At 35.0% G+C, this 12,396-nt stretch overlaps 1 protein-coding gene across 9 annotated transcripts in view; it reads right to left on the bottom strand.

Annotated features, from left to right (window-relative positions):
- R3HDM1 (R3H domain containing 1) overlaps positions 1 to 12,396 on the bottom strand; it is a 204,340-nt gene that overhangs the window by 119,474 nt on the left and 72,470 nt on the right. The window lies entirely within an intron of this gene.

The raw sequence follows: 12,396 nt of genomic DNA, 5'->3' as shown, positions 1-12,396 counted from the left end.
GCTTTATATATATAGAGAGAGATGTATTTATATTATATAAATCTATAATATATATCTATATATTTATAAATATATAGATAGATAAATATATAGAGATATACTTATATATCTCTCTATATAGATATATATTTATATATATATTAAGTTAAATGTTATGACTAGTGAGCAGAAGTAGGACATTGATCTTCTGACACACTAGATTCCTAACCTTATAGTTATTAAAGGTTAGGAATCTAGTGTGTCAGAAGATCAATGTCCTACTTCTGCTCACTAGTCATAACATTTAACTTAAAAATTAAGTGAGGATATTGTATGTTATTCCTATAGTAATGACTTAGAGTTTTCATAGACTTATATATGCATTCATCAGCTCAGTTTTAATTCAGAAGGAACCTCTGATGACAATGAAGATGAAAAGAGAGATGTAGAATTATCTTAGTATGATTTCATTTAATTGATATATTCTGCGTTCCTGCTTACATACAAGACACTGCCAAGGCACTGGGGCTACACAGATGAGTAAGACAATTTCCAGTCTCAAGAACATAACAGCCCAAGTTCGGAATTCCTAAGGAGTCAAGCAGAACCCAAGACCTTCAGAATCTAAATCAAGTGCACTTTACATCAGCCCTATAAAAATGTTTTGTGGATCAAATACTCCTTGTGACAGAATACTAAAGATGGACTCCCCAAATTCCCATCCCCCATTATTTAATCAAACTCCAAACTAAGTCAGGCTGTGAGGGAGGTTTTATAGATGTCATTAAAGTCCCAAGTAAATGGATGTTAAGATACAGATAGCTCAGTTGGGTCAGATACAATCAGGAGAGCCCTTTAAAAGTTGAAAGTTTACTTTGGTTGAGAGCAGAAAGGCAAGTCAGAAACAAAGGTGAGAAGGACATGACACATTATTTTTGCTGGCTTCCAAGATGCAAAGGCCAGGGGAGGACTGTAGGTAGGCTCTAGGAGCAGAGTGGCCCTTGGCTGAGAAGTCAGTCAGGAAATGTGGATCTCAGACTTAGAGCTAGCTGTAAGGAACTAGATTATGCCAGCAACTAGAATGAGCGTGGAGGTAAATTATTCTCCCAAGCCTTCAGATGAGGGCCCAGGCTGGCCAGCACCTTTTGGCATTGTGAAACTCTAGACAAAGAACTTGGCTGAGCACAATTTAGCTTCTAATCTACAGAACTGTGAGTTGACAAGAGGATGTTCTTTTAAGGATCTAAGTTTATGGTAATATGCTATGTTGCAACAGAAAACTAATACACTACTACATAAGATTACTATTACCTGCCAAAGTAGCATTATTCAATAAAAATCAGTTATAATTTCACTTCAAATAGCAAAGAAATGAAATTACATAATACATACAAAAGAACAAAGCAGAGAAAATCAGTTCTGTTTATTAGAGTAAATAACCTTTGTTTTATATTTTGGTATCAATTTGGCAGCCAGATTTGACTTTAATAGGAAAACAATTTTTAGAAAAATGTACCTTATTATTTAAAGCACTGTTTAACTTTTTGCCATTTTTTAAACCAGAAAAATAAATACACACAAAATTTACCATCTTAACAATTAAGTATACAGTTCAGTAGTATTAAATACATTCATAACTTTGTTCAACTATCACTACCATCCACATCCCCAACAACTCTTTTCATCTTGTGAAACTAAAACTCTATACCTATTAAATATAACTCCCATTCTCCTCTCCCCACAGTCCCTGGCAACCACCATTCTTTTTCTGTCTTAAGTTTGCTTTGAAGTACTTCTTGTTAAATGGAATCATATGGTATTTGCCTTTTGTGACCGGTTGTTTCACTTAGCATATGACCTCAAGGTTTATCCATGTTATTGCATATTGCAGAATTTCTTTCCTAAGGCTTAGTAATATTCTATTGTATGCAGATACCAGAATGTACTTATCTATTCAAATGTTGATGGATGCATTTGGATTGATTCAACGCTTCAGCTCTCATCAATAATGTTGCTAAGAACACCAGCATACAAATATATATTCAAAATCCTGCTTTCAGTTTTTTGAGGGTTATATACTTAAAAGTGGAATTGCTGGACCATATGGTTATACAATTTTTAATTTTTTGAAAAACTGCTATACTGTTTTCCAAAGTGGCTGTCACATTTTAAATTCCCGCCAAGAGTGTACAAGGTTTCAATTCCTCCACATTCCTGCCAACACTTGTTTTCTGGTTTTTGATATGCATCCTAATGGGTATGAGATAGTACTCACTGTAGTTTTAATTTGCTTTTTCCTAATAATTAATGATGACGTGTATCTTTTCATGTACTTATTGGCCATTCACAGAACTTCTTTAGAGAAATGTCTGTTCAAGTCCTTTGCCCATTTTTGAATAGAGTTGTTTGTTTCATAGTTGTATTTTTAGTAATTTTCTACACTGGTTATTAATTACTTGTTGGATACACAATTTACAAATGTTTTCTCTTATGGGTTGCCTTTACATTCTGTTGACCGTGGCTTTTAGGGCACAATTTAAAAAAAATTTCTATGAAGTCCAATTTTTCTTTTTTTCTTTTGTTACCTGTGCTTTCAGTGTCAGATCAAGAAATCATTGCTAAATCCAAAGTTTTGTTCCAATTTAATTCTCCTCCCCCTTTTAGAGATTTTGATTTATGTTCTCTTTGGTATTCTGATTAGAGTAAGACCAGTGAGAATTATGCTTTATAAATACTACAAGATATGGCTTTACATTGTATATGGAGAAAAATTAACACTGGAATTAAGGCAATAACTACACGTGCAAATCCGTTATTCTGACACAGCCCCTTAGTAAAAAGCTCTTTCAGTTAGGTGATAATTGATACTGGTGCCTGGGGGTCAGTCATTGTTTTGAAGGATAAGCTTTGAAGGCTTCACTCATTTAAAAAAATACCTCCTACTGGCCCATAAAGGCCAGAGGGAGACTTTGCTAATCTCCACTGTTGTCAATTGCAATAATTGTGCCTACAGTCTTCTGATACACCTGACTGAACATCTCTTTTGTTTGTATAAGATCAAACTTCAGTGACCATGATCCTGATTAGGGTGGAGTCATCTGTGTTGACACCTTTCATGGACTAGTAGAAGCTCTCAGTAAAGAAAAAGAAAGCAAGGTGGTCTTCAAACCACTTTCAAATCAACAGCCAACACTGCCTAACAAACCTTGATTAGCCTTGATTAGCTTTTCCTGAGCCAACTGGTGGCATATATGCATGTGAGCTTAGGATTTTATTTTCCCTTTCTAAAATCCATCCATCTTAAGAACAACCTGGCTATTTTATCTGACTCTAATCAGCCAAGTCACACTAATTAGTAAGCAAGTCCAAGCCTTGGACAGGGATGCCCCCTGAAGTGTCCTCATTTTTTGCTATGTTGTAACAGCAACAAGAAATGCACTGAAACACAGAAGGGGCTTTTAGGGTAGCTGAGCAAAAATGAATATCACTGCTCTGGAAAAATCAAATGGAGGTAGAAGACTAGAGGTGAGTCTCAATTATACCACTGGCTCTCCAGGTGACCCTGGGTAATTCACTTCCATTTATCTAGAAAATGGAAGGAGTGCTCAGATGAACTTTGGAAACTTTAGCTCTGAATTTTTGAGTTTAATGAATTTAAATTCAAAATGCTCAATCATTACTTTGAGCTTCTCTTTTTTTTTTTTTTTTTTTTTTTTTTTTTAAAGATTTTATTTATTTATTTGACAGAGAGAAATCACAAGTAGACGGAGAGGCAGGCAGAGAGAGAGAGGAAAGCAGGCTCTCTGCTGAGCAGAGAGCCCGATGCGGGACTCGATCCCAGGACTCTGAGATCATGACCTGAGCCGAAGGCAGCGGCTTAACCCACTGAGCCACCCAGGCGCCCCTCTTTGAGCTTCTCTTGTCAACTCAGAATCTTTTTTTTGGGAAGAAATGTAAATGGGATTAACTGAGGGCACCTCACCTCCAAGGCATTTCTTCCTCAGGTTCTTAATGAGTAATGGTGGTGATGATAACCTCCACAGATGTCCGTGGTTTTCAAAAGGAAACCCATATTCCACCCTGAACCCGAACACATACTCTCAGTTCCCAGGCATTGGGTCTGGGACCAGAAGACTAATACAGTCTTGTCTCAGATCTCAGTATTGACTCTTCTTGAAAATGCCAGAGTCCCTCTCTCATAATGCTGAACCAGCCTACTGTCTTTCCTCCTGCTGTCTGTGGGGTCATGATCAGTGTATCCGTGCTCTGGGCTGTGTGTGTTTTCCTGGAATCACCCAAGGGTCAGGGAGTCTGGTGTGACTAATCATTTGGTTGGTGTGGCTTCCATAGCTTAATGGTTATTTTCCTTTATTAGTGTTGTGCTTTTCCCTTAGGCATCTTATGTCCTCATTGTTCAAAGTAAAGCCCAGTGGCCTGGGGATGGCGAATACAGACACCAGCTGGGAGGTTGTTGAGATGCAGAATCTTGGGGATATCAATCCATACCTTCCTCATTATGTTTTGTGGTATTCACCCTTTGACTTCCTTAAAGCAGTCAACTCTTAATAGGTCTGGCAGCCCCAGCTCCACAGCCTCTTCTCTCTCAGATATGCAGATTGTAGCAGGTATCCCTGGGAACTGGGGTGTCTTGGAGCTGGGGTTAGTTAGGGACTGAAAAAGCCCTCTTGGCTGGCCCCTTTGGTGACAATATTTAAGAAATCATTGCCAAATCCAAAGTTATGATGCTTTAGCCCTGTTTCTTCTAAGAGTTTCATACTTTAGCTGTTATATTCAAGTCTTTCATTCATTTTGTGTTTATTTTTATATACAGCATTAGGTAAAGCTCCAACTTCCTTCTTTGGCTATCCAGCTGTCCCAGTCACCATCTGTTAAAAGGACTGTCCTTTCTCCATGGTGTTGGTACCTTCTCAAAAATCATTTGACCATATATGCAATGCAAGGGTTTATTTCTGGGCTATTTTCTTACATTAGTCTGTAAGTCTGTCTTTATGCCAGTACCACAGTTTTGATTACTGTAGCTTTCACAAAAGTTTTGAAAATGGAATGTGTGAGTCCTCTAATTTTGTTCTTTTTTAAGATTGTTTTGGTGGGTGCAGGGTGGAGCAAAATGAACAAAGGGAATCAAGGAGTACAAACATCCAGTTACAAAATAAGTTACAGGGGATATTATGCACCACATGGGGAATACAGCCAACAATATTATATTAATTTTGTATGCTGACAGATGATAACTAGATTTATTGAGGTATACATTTTACAGTGTATACAAAGGCTGAATCACTGTTGTATACTTCAAGCTAATATACTGTATGTCAACTAATCCACAATTAAAAAAAAATACGTTGGTATTCTCGGTCCTGTCAGATTCCCTATGAATTTTAGAATGGGTTTTTCTATTTCAGCAAAAAATGTCATTTGGATTTTGATAGGATTGCATTAAATCTACAGATGACTTTGGGTAGTACTGACATTTTAACATCAAATCTGTTCATAAACATGGGATGTTTCCATTTAGTTATGTCATTTTAAGCAATGTTATACAGTTTTCATTGTACAAATCTTTTACCTCCTTGATGAAGTTAATTCCTAAGTATTTTATTCTCTTGATTTTTTTTTTTAAGGGGGAGCAGAGGGTGAGTGAGAGAATTAAGCAGGTTCCATGTCCAGTGCAGAGCCCAATGCAGAGCTCCATCTCACCACCCTGAGATAATGACCCAAGCCAAAATAAAAAATTGGACACTTAACCAATTGAGCCACCCAGATGCCCCAGTATTTTATTCTTTTGATGCTATTACAAATCGAATTGCTTTTATTATGTCCTTTTCAGACTGTTCACTGTTAGTTTATGGAAGCACAATCCATGTGTATGTGTGTTGATTTTGTCTCCTGCTACTTTATTAAATTCATTTATTAGTTTTAACGGATTTCTGGGGAGTCTCTATAGTTTTCTACATAAGAGGTCATATCATCTACAAAAATTTTGTTTCTTCCTTTCTAATTTAGATGTCTTTTATTTCTTTTTCTTATCTAACTGCTCTGGCTAGAATTTACAAGTACTATGTTGAAGAGAAGTGGTGAAAACAGCATCTTTGCCTTGTTCCTGAACTTGGAGGAAAAGCTTTAAGTAAATCTATAATCAACATTGGTTTTTTATATATGGCTTTTATTATGTTGATGTAGTTTTCTTCCATTAGAAGCTTTTTTGAATTTTTATCAGAAAAGGGTGTTGATTTTTGTGAAATGCCTTTTCTGCATCAATTAAGGTCAAATGTTTTATTCCCTTCATTCTGTTAACATAGTATGTTTGCACTGATGGATTTTCATCTGTTGAACCATCCTTGAATTTCAGTAATAAATCCCACTTGGTCAGGGCATGTAATCTTTTCATATGTTGCTGAATTCAATTTACTAGTATTCTGCTAAAGATTTTTACATCAATGTTCACAAGGAACACTGTTCTTTAGTTTTCTTCTAGCATCTTTGTCTGGCTTTGGTATCATGGTAATACTGGAAAAAGAATGAGTTAGGAAGAGTATCCTTCTCTGAAATTTTTTGGAAAAGCTGGAGAGGGATTGGCACTACTTTTTAAAGATGTATTTACTTATCTTAGAGACAAAAAGAGAGCGGGTGGAGGGACAGAGGAGAGAATATCAAGCAGACTCCCCATTGAGCACAGAGTCCAATGTAGGGCTTGATGGCATGACCCTGAGATCACAACCTGAACCAAAATCAAAAGTCGGACACTTAACCAACTGAGCCACCCAGGAACCCCTGTGATTTTTAAATGGTTGGTAAAATTCACCAGTAAAGCCATTAGGTCTGGTGCTTTTCTCTGCTGGAAGAATTTTGATTACTGAATCAATTGCCTTACTAGCTACAGGTCTTTTCAGATTTTGTTTCTTCATGATTTAGCCTTGTCAGGTTTTATGTTTCTAGAAATTTGTTCATTTCATCTACAATATCCAATTTGTTGGTGCACAGTCATTCACAGTACCCTCTTGTAATCCTTTCATTTTATAGAATTGGTAGTAATGTCCCCACTTTAATTTCTGATTTTAGTAATTTGAGACTTTTCTTCCTTAGTCCATCTAGCTAAAGTTTTGCCAATTTGGTTGATCTTTTTGAAGAAGCAACTTCTGGTTTCACTGATTTTCTCCATTGTTTTGGTTTTCATTTTTACCAGCATTTTATTGCCACAGTAAAAGTTTAGTAGGTTGTTTAACAAACCTTAACATCTCTAGAAAGATGTTAAGGGACAAGGTCCCCAATTTATAATTAGCATTATTTGATACAAAACATGTATTAGGCCAATAAATGCATGCAGAATATGACATATGCTTAAAGAACTTCAGTTTGAAATGGGTCAGAACTACAAGCTACTAGCCTGAAGAAAAACCAAGATTTAGTAACAAGTAGTTAAGGTGTAATATCACAATAAATGTTGACTATTCTTAAATTTACTGCCCTGTAGATAAATTTTGAGGGCAAAGAAAAGTAAACATCATTGATGATTTTAGTACTTTGGTCTTTTGTTTACAAGAAAGGAACTTTAAACAGATCTAAAATTTGTTTCAGAATATGAATGTGGAAGGATTCTCAAAACATTACTTGTACCTTAATTGTTAAGCCACACCAGAGTGTTTTACAACTAACAACAAAAGAAACAGAAACTTAAATCTAAGCAGTCAACTTAATATAAAGTAATGTTACATAGGGTTGGTTTTTTTTTTCCCCTTAACCATAAATGTCTCTTTTGGTCTAATAGTTTCAGTAGTTTTCTTTACCTTTCCCTGTACTACTAAGGCAGTTTAAATCTGTTTGAAGGCTCTTTATTACAAAAGAAAACTGAAAAAAAGAAACATAAAAAACAAAATGTGGGAATACAGAAATGATGAACCACCATAACAATTAAGTACTCTAAGAAAGAATAATCTTTATGAGTTATATTGTGTGTTCACATAAAAATAGCCACCTTAAAGACCCTCAATTAAGAGGAACTCTATTTCAAAAAGGGGATCACTTTTCATATGTAATTACTATGAACAAAATAAATTATAATGGTTAAAATGCTTCAACCAAGACTCCTAATACATCTTGAAGAGTTTACTAATGCTCAGTACTTTCCAAGGTAATAGTAAGAATTTATGGTAATTATGCTGGAGGAGATAATAAATTAAAGTGTCAAATGTCTAGCTAACAGTCAGCAGCAATAAAAACCATGGAGTTGGGCTGATCATTTCTACTGGAATAATGAGTTGGAAGACAGGACTTTTAAATCAATAAACTGCCAAGTAATTTAATACATCATTTAATACTCTGGGCAAAGGAACACAAGATTAAATATCCAAAAACCTAAATCTTAGACTCTAAGGAAAAGTCCATGGAGAAACTCAGACTTATCTGGTGTACAGTTACCCCTCATATTAAAGATTAAGGATCTCAGCATCCCATTGGTGCTACACACGGAAATTACTGAAGAAAGTAAAATATTACGTAAAAAGATTTATTTGTAAGAAATGAACTACTTTATACATGTAATAATGGGAGCACTGTGAAAAAATAATATGTTTTTAAGTGCTAGCTATCTTATGCACATATAACCCAGGTTCAACAGAAAGATTACTGAATCCTTATAATTTAAATATTTTTATAATTTAAATATAAATAATTAAAAAATTAAAGTATACTATGGGAAGTATTTTAGTTTTAAAAGTTGAACTCATTAAATACCAACAAAAGACAACACAAGTACAGTATACAGATCTAGAACTTAATGCAAAGAAACAAAAACTGAAACAAAAAAATGTAACCAATACAAACTGAACTGGCCACACTATTGTTCAATAAATAGTTTGTTGGAAGAGAGACCATTGTTTAAACTGCTCTAAATAAGCTTTGGATCGTGTTTACATACACATGTACACAGATGAACACACTTAGACAAAACATTTGTCAAGTAAAGATACAACTGTATAAAAATGGGAAAGCTGAATATGAACCATTAATAAGTAAGCAGAATACAAGATTCCTAATTTTACATTTCAAATAAATTATTGCAAAAAATCAAGATAAGTAATTTACCCTAACTTTTATCTGAAAATTCTATTGCTGAGAAAAAGGAAGTGCCAGACATCATATAAATTAGTTATACAAAGAAGACCAAAGCAAACACTTCCTCCCCTGGCCTCACCATTCACCCCATATTAAGGATTAGTTGTAGTCAAACAAAATTTAGAAACTTGGCTTCTCACCACTCCAATCTTCTACATATTTCGTAATTACAGAAAGTCCAATATGCAACTTGTAAGATTTGAAACAGGAATAGGTATGGCAGTAGAAAAGTTACTAAGCAAAAACTCTGTACCATTATTTGGAACCATAATCAATAATTCAGAACAACTCCATTGCAATTACATGGGTAAGTTAACTTCTGGATATTAATGTACACAGATTGCTTGAATTAGAACTAAAGTATTCTTAAGGAAGTAATCCTTAAAATTCTGTAAAAGATTATAACCTGAAACGAAACTCTGAATGAAAAACACAACTAACATTTTTAAAAAGTAGAGAGTCATGCAAGGAGAATTACTTCCCAAAGCAAAGGTTAAGTTCTATGAGACAGTCTCTACTTAAAACAATTCAACGTGGTGATAAAGTAATTACATACTTCAAATGTCTGCTGGCCTCTCCCTAGTTTGATGAAAATTTTAATGTAAATGCTATCTTTAACAAATAGTAAAAAACTTAAAGATTTCTTCATAGTATTAAAGAAGCTAATATATCCCTTCATTTAAAAATGACTTTTTCTAGGGGCACCTGGGTAGCTCAGCTGCCTTCAGCTAAAGTCATGATCCTAGGGTCCTGGGATGGAGCCCTGCGTTGGGCTCCCTGCTCAGCGAGTGCCTGCTTCTTCCTCTCTGTCTGCCCCTCCCCTTCCGCTTGTGCTTCTGTTTCTCACTTTCTCTCTCTCAAATAAATAAATATCTTAAAAAAAAAAAAAGACTTTTTCTAAATAAAACACTAAGGGGATGGAAAGGAAATTAAGACTTGGAGATGTATAAAATGTATGATTGTTGAGGAAAACATTTTCATTTTCCTAGGTCACTTCAAGTGTTACTGTGCTGAAGCAAGACAATGGACATAAGTTTATTCATTGTAGTTCACTTTCAGAATGATATAGAAGAAAGGAGGAAATTACTCGTTTATTCAAAATTCTTAAGGGGAAACCTATGTTAGTTGGCAAATACATCTAAATTTGAGTTAAAAAAAAAAAAAACAGTTGCTATTTTCAAGGCTCAAACTCATAATCCTAAACTGAGATCAGGAGTTGCATACTTAACCAAATGAGCCACCAAGGTTCCCCTAATAATAGTTGCTATTAAAATTAAATCTTTAGCCAGGATGTTAGAGATACCAAAGAAAGATGAAATGTCTCCTACTATGTCAGAAGAAAGGCATTTCATAAAGAGTAACTCTGTATTAAGTTAAAAGGTAACTTTGTATTAGTCGTATTCTTCTTAACAAGACTATTCTCTGTTCATGTCTAACACAGTTGACTTTATATTAGGTGAACATACAGGAAAACCTTTTCTACTTATTAATCTTTCATTCCTAATTCCCATTACTTAAATCTCTCCCATACAAGTTATTTTGACTGTAAGCCTCTTCTTGCCAGACACCTTGTATGGAGGCACCTTGGATCTCAAAAAGTTCCAAGCAGAGTAAATATTCTCACCCATAGTAAATTCTTAATAAACATTTGAATAAACTATGAAAATAGTATTCAATGGATTAACATAAAATGAATACTCATGTTCTCTTTGTTCCTCTTTCCAATCTTTACAGTCATAATTCTATATGGAATATGATATCAAAGACCATGTCCATTTTTGCTTACTATAGTAGGTCCTTGGCATAGAACAGGCTTTCAATAAGCATCTGGTTAATGAGTGAAATTTTCCTATAATATCAACAACGGGGCCTTGATTCAATTGTGGTCATCAAAATGCTCTTGTGCCTATTACCAAGGGTAACACAACAGACATACCAGGAAATGTAATAATCCAAATTAATCACTTGTTTATTAGCATGACCTAGATGAGTGAACATTAGGTATAAAAAAGGGACTAAAAGGAAATCTAGTATTTCAATCATGAATAAAACAGAATTTTAGCAGATTTTCTCTGATTTAATTAGGATACTGGCATACTGCCATCACCTAGTATAGTGATTGCAGGCTTAGCAATTTTTTGTTTTAAAAAGTGTTATTACTAAAAGTGACTAGAAAAAGTATGTTATTTCTCCCAATTTCTTAGGTAATTACCACTTGACTATACTTAATCAGTGGGGCCTAAATGCCTTTTTTTTAAATAGCTGTGTGAGTTGCTTTCATTTTCTAACACATTTCTGGCACATACTGGAGAATAAACCAAATTTCTGACTGAATGAAGGAATGATATAACCTTTAGAAGAACCTTCTTATTAAAAAAAAAATAGCCCTCATATAGCACTCAAGATCTTCAGGATATATTAAGAGTGATAAGAGTAATGATAAAATACTTTCTCCCAAAGTAGAATTCTTTATTCACAGGACTAAACTAAAACAAATGAGTTAGAAATAGTATTTTAAGGTAAGTTTTTGTGGCAGATTAAAGGTCTTTCCTACTAAAAGGCAGGCTGTAATTCCCTTTCCCTTGAATCTGGGTTACCTTTATTGACATATGTCACTGAAAGAACAAAGAGGAAGAGACATTCTGAGACTTCTGAGCCTAGGTCAAAAGAACCTTTGCAGCTGTGCTTGGCTTTTGGAACATGGTTTTTGTGACTCCTGAGTCGTCACACAGTAAGTCTAACTACCCTGAGTCTCCCATGCTATAAGGGCCATAGGTAGGTGCTCCCAGTTCCAGCTGAGAATACATTTCTGCCATTCCCACCAAGGTGCCAGATATGTGGGTGAAACAGTCTGGACCTTCTATGCCAGCCCATCTGTCAGTTAAATACCAGCAAAAACCATTTTTGATACCTTGTGCAGTAGAAAATTCAGTAAACCAAGCCCTTATTCTGTCTTCCTGGCTTACGAATCATATAATATGAAAAAATTAAATGGTGTTTAAAAATTGTTAGTCCTTTGTTTTGCAGTAATGTCTTCTAAAGCAAGAAGATAACTGGAACACTTAGAAGTGAATGTATGTACTACTTGAAATAATTTTTTACCTATCTTGAATCTGTTGACTAACTCATCAATTTCCATCTATGCCTGGAATTAAAAGCCTTCTCCACAGTTAATTCTGTCATCATATATGTGTAGTGACAAAAGCCTCAAGTGACTTCTTTTCTCCCCACCAACCACTTTTCTTAGTCATGGATGATTGCTTCCCTGGAGGATTGTTTTTACTG

This window comes from Mustela lutreola, chromosome 3 (assembly GCF_030435805.1).
Source record: "Mustela lutreola isolate mMusLut2 chromosome 3, mMusLut2.pri, whole genome shotgun sequence".
Classification (NCBI taxonomy): domain Eukaryota; kingdom Metazoa; phylum Chordata; class Mammalia; order Carnivora; family Mustelidae; genus Mustela; species Mustela lutreola.
Note: the sequence above shows the minus strand (reverse complement) of the source record. Positions and strands in the feature narration are given on the sequence as shown.